The 14,400-nt window shown below is 38.5% G+C and overlaps 1 protein-coding gene across 1 annotated transcript in view; it reads left to right on the forward strand.

The window, feature by feature from the left end:
* Nucleotides 1-9,601: 9,601 nt before the first annotated feature.
* SHANK3 (SH3 and multiple ankyrin repeat domains 3) overlaps nt 9,602-14,400 on the forward strand; it is a 249,639-nt gene continuing 244,840 nt past the window's right edge. The window contains exon 1 of the mRNA XM_072147633.1: nt 9,602-9,709. The gene's annotated coding sequence lies outside the window, so the exon portion shown is untranslated. The remainder of the gene's footprint in view (nt 9,710-14,400) is intronic.

Below are 14,400 nucleotides of genomic sequence, written 5' to 3' on the forward strand. Positions count from 1 at the left end.
CAGCCTTATGTGGGCCCCCCAGTAGCTCTGGGCCCCGGCACTTGCCCGGGTATGCCCAGTGCTGGTGCGACCCTGCTTGTGGGTGATGGGGCGGAGATTCCACGTTGCTGGGGTTGTGGACAAAACTACAGCAGTGCCCACGAACTCCACAAATGTAAAGTGAGGGCAGCAGGGCTTAAACATGTATGTGTGGAACTGTAGAGGCTGGTCATCAGTGTTCTGTATGAACACTGTTACTTATCAAAGTGATCATGAGAATGTTTTTTCCTCACATGTTGCACTTTATTTTAGTGGTAAATTTTGGCTGATAAGTTTTGAGTTTATTTACAAAAAAAAGAAAAAATTATGATTTTTTAGAAAAATTGGCCATTTTCGAAATCATCGTGTTTTCAGGCAGACAGATTTACCACCTAAATAATTTGCTGAATTTGCTGAGTTTTCCGTATTTTCAGAATGTACTTTTAACAAACTAATTACTGTTTTGAATGAAATTTTAAATATTTAACATTTTAAAACCCCTATGTATCATCCCATTTTCAAATCTGCACCCCTAAAACTATCAGAAACAGCTTTTAGGAAGATTGTTAAGCTTTTGAGATCTTTATAGTAATTGAATCAAAATGGAGGTGAAATTTAGAATGGTCAAATTTTGTTGTTTGTACGTTCATTTAGCCCTAGAATTTACACATTTCCAAAAAATTAAAAGAGGAAACCCATCTTACAATTTTTTTATACAATTTCACCCAAGACCCCCCGCATGTGGCCATTACTTGTTTTATGGGTGCACATCGAGGCGCAAATGGGAAGGAGCGCCTTGCAGCTGTTTCCTCAATGGCCCCTTTTGTAGGCTATAAAATTTTAGCTTTTTCATTGTTGACACATTTTTTGGGGGGGATGAGGTGCTTTTTCCAGTTCTACGATTTTGGGGTTAGTATCCCCTATTGTTTAAAATTTCTGAACTTTTTTTTGAGGGCTGGAGTAGAAAAGCATCAAGTCTGTACTGGATTTTTCCCTTTTATTTTTTTGGTGTTCACCGTATAGCCTAATAATCTTGTTATCTTTATTCTATGGGTCAATATGATTACGGGGATACCATACTTGAATAATTTTTGTTATGTTTTACTAAATTTGCCAAATAAAACCCTAACGTGGGGAAAATCTATCTTTTGTTCATCACCGTCTTTTTATAGCATTTTTTGTGGGATTAAATATAGTTGAGTATAAGCCTAGTTTTTCAGCACAAAAAATGTGCTGAAACCCCAAACTCGGCTTACACTCGCTTAAAAAAAATATATCAAAACTCACCTTTCCAGCTTCCCCCGCTGCTGGCTATATACTAGGGCAGGGGGCGGGCTACATACTGTGTAAGGGGGCTGGCTATATGCTGGGGGCATATGGGCTGGCAGGCTATATACTTGGGGCAGGTGCTGGCTATATACTATGGGGAAGGGTCCGACAGGCTATATAATGTGGAGGCTGTGACCAATGCATTTCCCACCCTTGGCTTATACTTGAGTCAATAGGTTTTCCCAGGTTTTTGTGGTAAAATTAGGGGCCTCGGCTTATACTTGGGTTGGTTTATACTCAAGTATATATGGTAGGTAAAAATAATAATTTTTTGCGGGTATTTAACAGTTTTTTTAGGGTGTTCATTGCGTGGATTCAATCATTATTTACTTTTATTCTACAGGTTGTTACGGATGCAGTGATACTATATAAGTGCCGTTTGTGTTATGATTTAGACTTTTTTGTGCATTATATGTCTCTCTATATGTTATGGGGATTATGGGCATTTTTAATAATATATTTTTTATTGAATGACATTTTTTTAAACTTTTTTGTTAGTTCTTCCATGGGACATGAACAAGCAATCATCTGATTGCTTGTTCATGACAATACCCTGCAGTACTGATGTATTGCAGGGTATGAGCAGTGTCAACCTATGCACATGCATAGGCTGAAACTGTATCTTTAAGATGACGTTATAGACGCAATGTTACAGCCTGATCGGACCTCAGGGCTGCCATAGGAATGATTGTCGCCCCCTGAAGACGGCGCGGCGGGGGACGGGGGCCCTTCGTGAGGCAGAGACCCCTTACAGGCAGTTTAAATGTTGCGCTGACCACAGCATTTAACAGGTTAAACACCCTCCATCGAAGCCCACTCCGAACTGTGGGTGTTACACTGGGGTGACAGGTGTTAGTTACAGCTGGCACCCCATGTATTCCGCTCTCGAGCTGGGTTGGCAACAGCTCAGTGCCCGATACATCAGACGCTGAACGTTAAATCCCAACACTAAGAGGTTAAAGGAAATCAACCACTGCTATACAGTGGTTTTGAGCAGCGCTCACTTACATACTGCTGCAGTGCTGCAGAAGAAGAATCTATAAAGTTGAAGCCCAGGAACATTCTGATTGCAAGGGAGGCGGAGAACAGCTTGTGGGCTCCCTATATGCAGAATTATGCACACCTCTTGCAGCTCGAGCCAGTTTTCTTACCGGTGATGACAGCAGCGCAGTGGTTTTCAGCCGGCTGTGCAAGGCAAGTGTTACTGCGCATGCACGGGACTTGCAGGCGGCCGGGTGGCGTCACCGCCCTTCTGCAGCGCTTGCGGGAAGGTCACAGTATGAATTTTTATTACAGGGGAGTGCATAATTGATTAGCGGTCGGAGCCAGAAGACGCTCAGTTGACGTAAGCTGGAGCGCCTCCGGCTCATTACCACATTTTTTAAAGTTGCTTTCTTGGACAAATGGACCTTCCAGAACATAAGAAAAATGGTACACAATAAGGTAACAAGCATGACAGTGGGGGCAGTCTACCACCAGTAAATCTGATGGTAGATGTCCTTTAAGTCTGGCTTTGCGCTTCCGCTTTTTCTTTGTTTGGCTTTTCTGTTGTTCGGATGTTTCATACTGTTTTTCCTATTTATACATGTGGCAATTGAGTCCTTAAATGAACTTACAACTTTGTTTTAACAAAAGTCACAAAATGGTCTCCAAAACGTTGCAAACAACTGTAACCGTTTTTCTGTGCCTGGTGAAGGGCAGCCATGGATTGCTGAAAAATTAGTGACTTTTTAAAAACTTTTTAAAAAGTTGCAACTTTCACATCTGGACTCGGGTGATAATTCAGAAAACGAAAATGGCGAACTTTGACGGGAGACTGTATTTGGCACAAAAAAAGTCACAAAAATACACGTGTTTTGAAAAGTTGCAAATTAAGAGGAAAAGGCCAAGCCAAAAATTTGTTACATGGACCCCCATAAGGTATTTGGGAAGTATGTTGGGCAAGGGGAGAAGATGCTGGTATATTAAATATTGTTAGTAAGTGAATTCTGTGTAAATGAGTTATGGTTGCTGCAAAAAAATCTCTTAAAGTTATTCTATTATAAGACATTGTGGTCAGAGTAAAAATTTCAGGATTAAGTTTATGAAAAAAAGGAATTTTCTGTTTAAGCCTAAGCTTTAACAGCTTTAGTGTAAAATGTGTGAAAAAATAACAACATTTTATTTAAAAAGCCTTAGGAACTCTGGCATTGGGTCATATACAAAACGCAGTGGTAACGTGATGTTAACATGCGTTAACAATGCATTTACGTTTGTGTTTTGTTACCACTTTGTTAACACATGCGTTAATGACGCGTACACACTGCGTTTTTCAAGCGCAAATGTTAACAGTAATGTAATTAGGCAAATCACCTCCTCTCAGCTGTTGTAATGCGTTTCAAAACGCAATGAAAACGCAACCAAAACGCACCTTGTGACCATGCCCTCAATCTGATCATTTGACTCTCGATTTGTCTGATGTGTTGGTTTGAAGTAAGTCTCTGTGGAAGAGCATGAACATATCAGTAGTAGATATAGAAAAGAACTGAACATTTGGGAATGTAGCAATTGTTGTTGTTTAACCTAAAATCACCATTAGAATGCAGGATTGCAAAATGTGAAATATTGGTCTAGGCTTTATTTTTTTTTACTAGGTGCAGCAAATAAATTCAAATAAATAGTGACTTTACAGAACATATTATATTACATTTGGTAACTGTATAGAACATATTATATTACATTTATTCTTATAAATTCTATATTATCTTTTATACATGTTATAACTATATTACAAAATACTAGATGTACATATAAATCACACAAGCTGACTTCAAGTGCTTTTAACAAATGACTCCTGATGCCCAGAAATTCTTGGCATGACAAGGGTGCATAACCAACAATATTTAATTTAGCCAGAAAGGATAAGGTTTGCTCCAGAAATTGCACACTTTCATTGGCATTTCTGTAGACTAAAAACATTGTAATAAGCTAAATTGTTACACACAATTAAGATTAAGAAAAATGGACTAACGTACTTGATTTACCTATAACATACCATATTGCCTAAGTTCTTGCTACTCTTTTGCCCAGCACATATGTGTTTGTTGTTTATCGAAAAGTTAGTGATTGGCAGAGCAACAACGCACACATCTACTTTATATATAATGGCCCAGTCATGGAAAACAAGATGATATAGGATGAATAGGAACGTTTATGAGATGTTGTGTTGGGGCCATTGATTGGACTGCAATATCCTGTACCATATTTATTTTTGGATAAAAAAAAGTTTCTGGATGTATTTTTGAATAAACACTTGAGGAAAACATATCTCTTGACAAAGCCAGCTATATGCAATACTTGTTAGGGGGGTGGGGGTGGCCCCCCTTCTGTAGATCAGACATTTTGGGAAGCTGTCTGTATCCTGTCCTCTTTTTTCCTCTTGGTGTGGCAATATAGTTTTTTACTGAATAGTATACATACACTGAATCTGTTTCATAGATATTTAACAATTCTCCACAACAAAATGTTAAAAAATGTCACCCACCCCAGAAAAGAGAAAAAGTGAAATAGATTGAGATTTTTCCTAAGTTTTGGTAACTTTTTCCAGCAGTAACCTGACCTCTCCAGGCTTTTGGGCTAGGTGCTGATTTGCTCATCCATTGTTTCAAATTTCACTCACACCATCATCAGTTCTCTAATGCTAGGAGGTCAATGGGAAAAATCCCTTGGACAAGGGTGAAAAAATGGGAACCTTGAGCTTCCCACAACCTTTGTCCCTGACTACTTGCTGGCTTTGCACTAAATCGCAGGCGGCAACTGGACAGGGGTCACTTTACTGGTAAGTCCACAGCTCTAGAAATTAATACAGGCAAAAGTCAAGGTAACCAGAAGTAATAAGCAAAGAAACTATTGGCCAGAAGAATTAATATCAGGCACTGAATGAAGACACAGCCAAGGGATTTTCCAGGCCTGGAAAATATTTTACAGTCATGATTCCTCCTCCAAGAGGAATCAAAATATGCCCTGCACTTAAGAAGAACCTGTCATCAGGGAGGTCATTTTAACTGATGACAGGTTCTAATAACTATACCATGTTGATTTTAAAAATGTCCTTATTAGCAATCTGAACAATTGCACTGCTTTATAAAACTTTTTGTTACATTACCTGGCTTCCTGCTGCAGCATGTGTCGAGTTTCAGAGGGGGCAGCCCCAACAGGGCTCTGACTCTTGTTGATGCCTCTTCCCCCTCATCTTTCTCTGCTTGCTCACTCCCCCCTGCCCCTTCAGGACTTGCTACACACTGCTAGCACAGAGCTAGAACCTTCAAAAGGCTTTTTTTCCCTGTATACATAGATGGTATTTAATATTCCATGCTGTGTACTGGGAAACAGGAAAAAAATCCCCAAATCTCATCCAATTTTAACATGTTTTTGGATTGAATACATTTTTTCATTTTTTACTGTACACTTCAACTAGTGCAGGCTTACTCTATTATTTGTCATTTTACAATACTCCCCTTCCTGGTAGCCCACTGTATTATGCCCCCATTTTTGTGGTACACCAACCTATAATGTGGTCCCAATATTCATAATCTCCTCCACTTTGTGCTCCGATTGAGCCCATCTCCTTTTTGCTTTAAAGTTCTGCTTCCATCACAGTCACTCCTGTCAGGGGCTCAGGCCACAGTCAAACACTGTTTTTCAACTTTGTTTAGAAATGCAAATGCAAGAAGACCAATATTACCAATAATATCATGGAACCAGGACCAAATATTACTATCATACATGGTAGGATGACAGCCTATATAAAGGCGCAAATACTATTTATTTTATCCTTGTAAGTACAGACCGCCCAATAACTTGTGGCACCTCCGTTCTTACAACAGGCAACACATTGTAGGCCAGACCCCAAACTCTGGAATGGTTAGCATGTAGTATAGTGCAATTTAGATCACTTATTCATTTGGAATGTATATATATATAGTATTTAAGTGATAAAATAATAACCCTGTTTAATAGCTTTGTGAAAGATAAATAAGATAAGTATGCCACATGTGAAGATAGGCTGATGAATTTTGCTAAGATAAGATAAAAAAAATAAACAATTGCTAATAATCCTCAAGATAACTGGCATCGAATGTGAGAGAATTCAGACAATAGAATGGCTGAGAATAGAATAAATCTGAAAAGGCTGCAGGAAAACCATTTGGCCAGGAAGTGGCTTCATCAGAAGGAAGGCAGAACTTGTGGCAATGTGAGGAAATGTATAAATGATACACTATTTTAAAACCCACATTGACTGTCAATAGTATTTTTTTCATTTTTAACACATTCACTACCTTCACTACTACTTGATATCTATGTTTATTGTAAAGGTATCAACCTAGTTATAGTGCGTAAATGACTCAAGAACACATGCCCAGATTCACTCTAAAAGTCAAAGGCTTCCGTTTATTACAACAAGGAAATCTACCATTAAAATCCAGTATGATAAACCAGGGATACTTACTGATAGATCCGGGCACTGTGACAATCTTCTTACATTTGTTATCCATTATATTTGTTGTTCCTTCTACAATAAAGCTTTAACATTATGCTAATGAGCCTGAGTGACTACTTGGGGAGAACCCCTCCATACTGAAAATTTACAGGCTGTTACACTGTCTCCCCCTCTCCACTGCTCCCTTAGCACTTCCACCTCCCCCTGCCTGATGTAATCTCACTGCAGCACAGGAAGTTTCAGCACACAAGGGGTGGGGTGGGGTGGGGGCTGCTGAACAGCCTGTGAATCTGCAACATGGAGGGGCTCTGGAAACCGCCCCAGTAGCCTGTCAGGGAGGGAAGGAGGCCATGGATAACAAATACAAGTAAGAGTCCCTGGTTTATCATACTTGATTTTTATGGTAGATTTTCTTTAGAGGGGTTTTCTTTAGAGGGTCACGTTTGGCCATATCCACAAGATTAACAACCACGATGGAGTATGAGAGTTACCTCCTTACCAAACACTTTAATGATACCTAAACCCTGGACCCTAATTTAATTAAGGCAATGAGCACATTAACATGTGCAGATCAAGGGGCCATGGACCCGTATTTGCATCCCGTGTATCATTAGAGTGTAAGCAATATTCACACTGATGCCAATAGAAGAGAAGAATAGAACCTGCTCCAAGTTGTTTGCCTTGGACCTTGGGCTCATACACAGGGTTTAGGAAACCAGGGCTGTGTGTGTGGGCCCATAAAAGTATTAACCACTTATTGACTGCCCTATCGGGAATCTACGTCAGTCATTAGGGGTACTTCTTAAGAAGATTTCGGGACATCGGGTGTTTAACCCCTTACACGCCGTGGTCAAGCATGACCGCGGCGTGTAAGCATGTCCCTGTGGATCGAACCCCCCGGTGTGCTTACCAGAGGATCCCTCCTGCTGCAGCCCCGGTGTCCAGCCCAATTACTTATAAAAAATCAAATGAAGTATATAAAACACAAAAAACACACAATATTTGTATTCACCTTGTCAGTATCAATCTGTACAAAAATCTAAAACAATACTGAACCCTCTCGGTGAACAACGTAAAAAAAAACACAAAAAACTTCAGTAATATACAATTTTTAATCTAATACCATCACAAAAAATGTTCTAAAAATTGATATTGATATGATACGACTGAAAAGAACAACCCTTTTCACAAAAAATAAGCTATAATCAACTAGACCTGTCCACAGAAAAATACAAAAGTTATGCCCCTAAAAAGTTGGCTACAATATTGGTTTTGCTCAGTAAAATTGAACAAAGATAAGAAAAACTATATAAATGAAGTATCACTGTAATCGTAGTGAACCAAAGAATAAAAATAAAATAGTTTTTTATGTTATGGCGAGAAGAAAAAAAGTGCTAAAAATCCAAAATAAAAAAGCAATAGACCCCCAAAATCAATTACTTATACATTGCATCTCACTCCGCAAATAATAAGTCCTCATATGTTCGTAATACCATAAAAATTTTAATTTTATAGACTGTACATTGTGACAATACAAATCTGCTCTGAATGGCGCTGCTTTGATCCTATGCCCGTCCGTGTGCCCATATAGAAGTTTACCGCCGCATATGGGGTATCGGTACACTCGGGAGAAATTGGGCATCAAACTTGGAAGAGCATTTCATCATATTAGTCATTATAGAAGTGTAATTTTTGGCCTAAATGAATGTATTTTCCAAAAAAAGTCAAAAGTTTCTAAATCGCACTTCCATTTTGTTTTAACCCATTTGGAACATTTAAAGGGTTAATAGACTTAATAGAAGTTGTTTTACATACGTTGAGGGGTGTAGTTAATATAGTGGGGTAATTTATGGGTTTTTAGTATTATTTAGGCTTTTCAAAACCACTTGAAAGCTGAGTTGTTCCACAAAATGCGAGTTTTGGCGATTTTCATAAAAATTTAAAAAATCGCTCCTAAAGTTATAAGCCTCATAACATCCTAGAAAAAGGAGAGGATGGATAAAATCATTCTAACATAAAGCAGACATTCCAGAAATGTTAGTTATCTAGCTTTTGGGTTAGTTTTATTACCTGTCTGGAATGCAGAACATTTCAAACTTTGAAAATGAAGATTTTTTTCCGAAATTTTGCCAAATTTTCAGTTTTTTCCAAAATGAAACGCAAAACTTATCACTTAACTTTTACCATTATCATGAAGTACAATGTGTCTCAAGAAAACAATCTCAAAATCACCTGGGTATGTTAAAGCGTTCCGAAATTGTAACCAATTATCGTGAGACATATCGTCAGATTCAAAAAATCGAGTCTGGTCATTGAGTTTAACAAGCGTCGGTGATAAGGGGTTAAGGATGGTTTGTTTTAAAGGAGTTACCATGTATATATAATGCATATTTTGTTTTCTGAAATTGCATACAGAATTCATACAGTGTATGTTAACCTTAACCCACCTCCATCTGTATGTAATCCGGGACTAAATTTTTTTTATGAAAATACATGTTATTATATGTCAACTGAGATTTATCATGTAGGATTTTAAAAAGTTTCAGGTGTTTGGTTCCACATTATGTAGATGGATATTTTTGTGTTACATCCACAACACACATAAACTGTAGTACACAGTAAGGACACACCCAGCTAGATACACAAGTTGTCGGATACACAACAATAGTGTATGGAATCATCTCCGGGAAACAGGAAGAGCGGCCACTTCCTTCAGAGGAAATGTGGGGAGGCTGGACACAGACTCAGAGCTCTGTAAATCCACTATTGTATCACAGTATACACATAAGACAGCAACAACTCTCATAGCGTGTTGTCCAAGTATATATTCAGGTCCCAGGTCGAACTACACAAGGAGCGCAAGTTTCTAACCAGGGATGTAAGGTGAGATTATAATGTTGATTCTGCGTTGTAGAGCTTTATATAGGTAATCATGGATTGTGTAACATAGTGCTCAGTATATGTGTTCATTAGCTAAGTTTGGCCTTTGCAGCACATAGTACTCTTATAATATTGTACTTGTAATATATTACTCTTATAATATTGTACTCGAGTCCTCCGTGCTTATTCCAGTGACATCAAGGTGTATACAGAACTTCTCAGGCCTGTATAAGGGGCAAAATGCTGTATGTAAGTTTCAGTTGAAGCTTCTAGTAATTGATTTCTTAAGCTTGACAGCTTAAGTCATTTTATATGACTTTGTTTTGCCTGTGATTGTTATGTAATCCCTAGTGGGTCTGTAAGTTGATCTCCCAGATCCACTGAGAACTGGTTAGCCATTGATTCTAGCCTGCATGGAGAATGTCATCTGTGATTCCTGGGTTTTCGGTCAATAGAATTTATTCTGTGGTGTAAACCGGACATTAGAGGCCTGCAGTGTCAGAAGCTAACAATATTCCATCACATTCTATCTAATATACATACTGATATGCTACACAATGCAACATACATCATCTTGACAATTTCCAGTAAGTTTCTAGATCTCAGTATTTGAAATATCAAATACCAATAGCAGTTGAGTTTTCTTTTTAACATTGTATAGAATTTTCTTTTTATTTTCCATTTTGCCAGTCATAACAAGGCTTGATATTGTAAACTTGTGGTTGAAGTGTAGAATGATACCGTCTTCTGACCATCCACATGCACATTCCCTTTATTCTTTATGTGTGCTGACTAGTTGAAAACAGAAAGCAATCTATGCACAGTCATTGTCACTGCTAGATGTGATTTCCTAGGTCATAAGCAAAGAGGCGGGGATGAAGAGCATGAGATATAAGGGAAAAATACAATAACGCAATTAATCATTGTATAGCTTTATAGGAGAAATATATTTTGGACACAACATATATTCAGTGTGCTCTTATAAGCTTTCTCAGGCCCATGGGTTTAATTGCCCAGTGCTTTCCTTGCACAGCCTGGCCCATGGGTTTTATTACAGACAGAGCAACATTTAAATGAAGTCAAATTAATTAACTTTTCCATATGTTAGTGTGGATTTCCTGCAAACACAACAGTTTCCTTCTGCTATGCAGGATTAGAGTATTGCTTATGGGGTTATGGGTTCTTTAACCCCATAAACGCCTATTGGCACATAACCTTTTCATATTTCTGTTTTATGTCTGTCTGAGTGCATTTATTTTCAGAACCATTTGCGTTTTTGAAATGTATGTTTGTTTGTGGTTACATAAACTGTAAAAGCTTTAACTGTTGTACCATTTACCACGCACATTAAATCAGAATTGCTACAATTATGACAATACCAAATATGTATAAGGTTTTTTTCAATGTTTTTGAGATTTGGAAAATAAAATTCTTTTTTTTAAATAAATTGCACATATACTCGAGTATAAGCCGACCCAAGTATAAGCCGAGTCCCATAATTTTACCACCAAAAACTGGTAAAACATATTGACTTGAGTATAAGCTGAGAGTGTAGTATACAGCCAGCCAGCCCCCATGTAGTATACAGCCAGCCACATGTAGTATACAGACAGCCAGCCCCATGTAGTATACAGCCAGCCAGCCGCCTGTAGTATACAGCCAGCCCCCATGTAGTATACAGCCAGCTAGCCCCCTGTAGTATACAGCCAGCCAGCCCCCTGTAGTATACAGCCAGCCCCCATGTAGTATACAGCCAGCCCCATGTAGTATACAGCCAGCCCCATATAGAATAAAGCCAGCCAGCCCCATATAGTATACAGCCAGCCCCCTGTATGTTAAGCACATTAAAAAAAAAAAACCTTAATACTCACCCTCCGGTGCCCGGATCCCCGGTGGCAGCTCCCGACCTATGGCGGCGGCTCCCGATCCATGGCCGCTGGAGATCCGGGCACCGAAGGTTGAGTATTACATTTTTTTTTTAAATTGACTCGTGTATAAGCCAAGGTGAGGTTTTTCAGCTTATGCAAGTATATACGATAATTAGATTTTGTGTTTCTATGATACTTTTTAAGGACCATAACTTTTTTATTATTTAGTCTCATTATTATGATTTTAACCACACTTCTTTTGTATACATTGGACTTGTTAATTATTGTTAATTAATTTTTTTGTTCAAGGGGTGGTGGTAAAATGTTCTCACTTTTTTTACAATGTTCTTCATATGGATTAAGTGCCACTTTATTTTTGGGTTCTTTGGGGCTCTGGTGATAACAAGCATGTGTATGTTTATCTATTTTAACAACTTTTACAAGATAAAACAATTCTTATAAATCAGACTTGCTATTTGTAAGCATGCATTATCAAAGATTCCCTGTGGACTGTAAACACAATACACAGGATGTTCATCATTGTGACTGCAGAGAAAAGGAATTTTAGAGAGGAACAACCCAGTGAGATTTTTCCTAGCTTGTTCAGTCACCCGTTCTTATAAACATCACATGGTCATTCTCTTCCTTTACTTTTTTATATATTTATATATTGCCTGCATATTAATATTAGTTCTGTTACAATATAGCAATCTGTGTTTTTACAATTAGCTGACTTGAGCCATACAGACACCTAAAAGCATACAATATATGCAATCACATAAAAAAGCGGAGCAAAATCTACTTTATTTGTTCATCCCTATCACTTCTGCATATTATGCTGTCTATTTACAGGGGGAATTGCGGCTTAGTGCTTTTTAAGAGGAATGTATTTGGTCAGCAGTGGGAAAAAACTTCATTATAGCATGAGCTGTAGTACTGCACTGATTATATGTGTGCTACCACGTACATTATGGAAATTCATAGTGCATGGTAATTGGAAGTGGACATACACCATGACATGTTTTTTGTGTTGGATCCATTTCTCCTCTCTCAATATCAGAAGTGAAGTCCTATGTGCAGCCACAGCTGAATCTGGATGGAAATCTGTGTTATGTCTACATATATTACAAGAGAGCTGACATCCACAGAGAAAATCATCAGCAGAATTTACATGATGTGGTTTGACAGCTCATATTCACAACCAGTAAATTATAGCAGCATTAGGCCCTTTCCACACTTGTGTTTTTCATGCGCGTGTTCTGCGCGTGCTTTTGACGTGCAGAACTTGCATTGAACTCTGACCCATTATAATCAATGGGGTTTTTTTAGACTCGCATTTTTTGTCACGCACACACGCGCATTGCACTCTGAGACACATGAAAGTCCAATGCAAGTGCAATGTGTTTTTCACGCATGAATTACCATAGAAAAGATAGAGCACAGTCCTGAATCCTTTTCACACGCGTTATCTGAAATTGCATTTACAATGCATTGAAAATGCGCATGAAAAACTGAGACACTTAACAAACTCTGACTGAAAACTGATTGAACTCTGATGAAAAATGTCAGTTTTTCACTGACCAAACCCTGATCGCACCCTGATCAAACTCTGATGTGATCTGCAACACAAGTGTGGAAGGGGCCTTACACAACATGTGCGTTAACCTTTTCACTTTTACATACATGCAATACAGATTGCTGCATTAATTTACACTATGCATAAACGTACCACTTTGCCCGATGTCTGGGTAAGTTTCGCAACCATGTACAGGTAGTCCCCGGGTTATGTACAAGATAGGTTCTGTAGGTTTGTTCTTAAGCTGAATTTGTGTGTAAGTCGGAACTGTATATTTTATAATTGCAGCTCCAGACAAGTTATTTTTGGTCTCTGTGATAATTGGATTTAAAAAAATGTTGGATTGTCAAAAGAACCAGGATTAGCAATAAAGCTTAATTGCAGATGCCTTTATTAACTGTTAAAGGCTCTTTATTGTAGCCTGGGGTTAAAGTTCAGTAAATTACCAATTACCAGAGGTCCGTTTGTAACTAGTGGTCGTCTGTAAGTCGGGTGTTCTTAAGTAGGGGACCGCCTGTACTGTCTACAATTGGGTATTTGTTCCTTCTGGAATAGATATACTGGTTTGGCTTTAATCCCACATTAGGTTATTGGGCTTTTTGAAAGTCATGCTTGATGTTAAGGCGGCTGTGTTTCGACGTAACAAAATAAGGCATTGTTTTCGTAGTCCCATCCTGGAAAACATATTTGAATATTTAACTGTAAACAGCACAGAAGGGGCCAGGGTGCTCTATTAGTGGGCAGTAGGACAGAATAGTGGAGCAGCCTCTTGACCTATTTATAGACGAGGCATGACTGCTTAGGGAACAATAGATTTAAGGTACCATTCAGTTTAGAATAAACATAGTCATCAGAACAGCCCACCTTGAATCTGTCAGTTGGGCCTGGAGCTAACATCGGTAACTTCTGTAGGCTTTTGTTCTTCAGATTGTGGCAATTCGGGTCAATTTCTTCTCCTAAGATAGCCCTCATTCCTGCTTGCTGTGTATTTCAATCTCTTACTATACGTAATGAATAGAGCCAAGCTCCCAGCCCATTGTGCAGTTGAATAGCAATGTACAGTTGTGCTTTTTGCAAGAAAATCACATGTACTTTGCATCACTTGCTTATCATATGCACCGTTAAATGCCTTTGGCATTATTTAAATAAGCTGTAGGCTGGCCTGTGAGCTGAAGATCCCATATTACTGTAATCAAACAAGATCATACAGAGCTAATGTGCAGAAACGTGCCAGACATTCTACAGTTTGA

The sequence above is a fragment of the Engystomops pustulosus genome, chromosome 4 (assembly GCF_040894005.1).
Source record: "Engystomops pustulosus chromosome 4, aEngPut4.maternal, whole genome shotgun sequence".
Taxonomy (NCBI): Eukaryota; Metazoa; Chordata; class Amphibia; order Anura; family Leptodactylidae; genus Engystomops; species Engystomops pustulosus.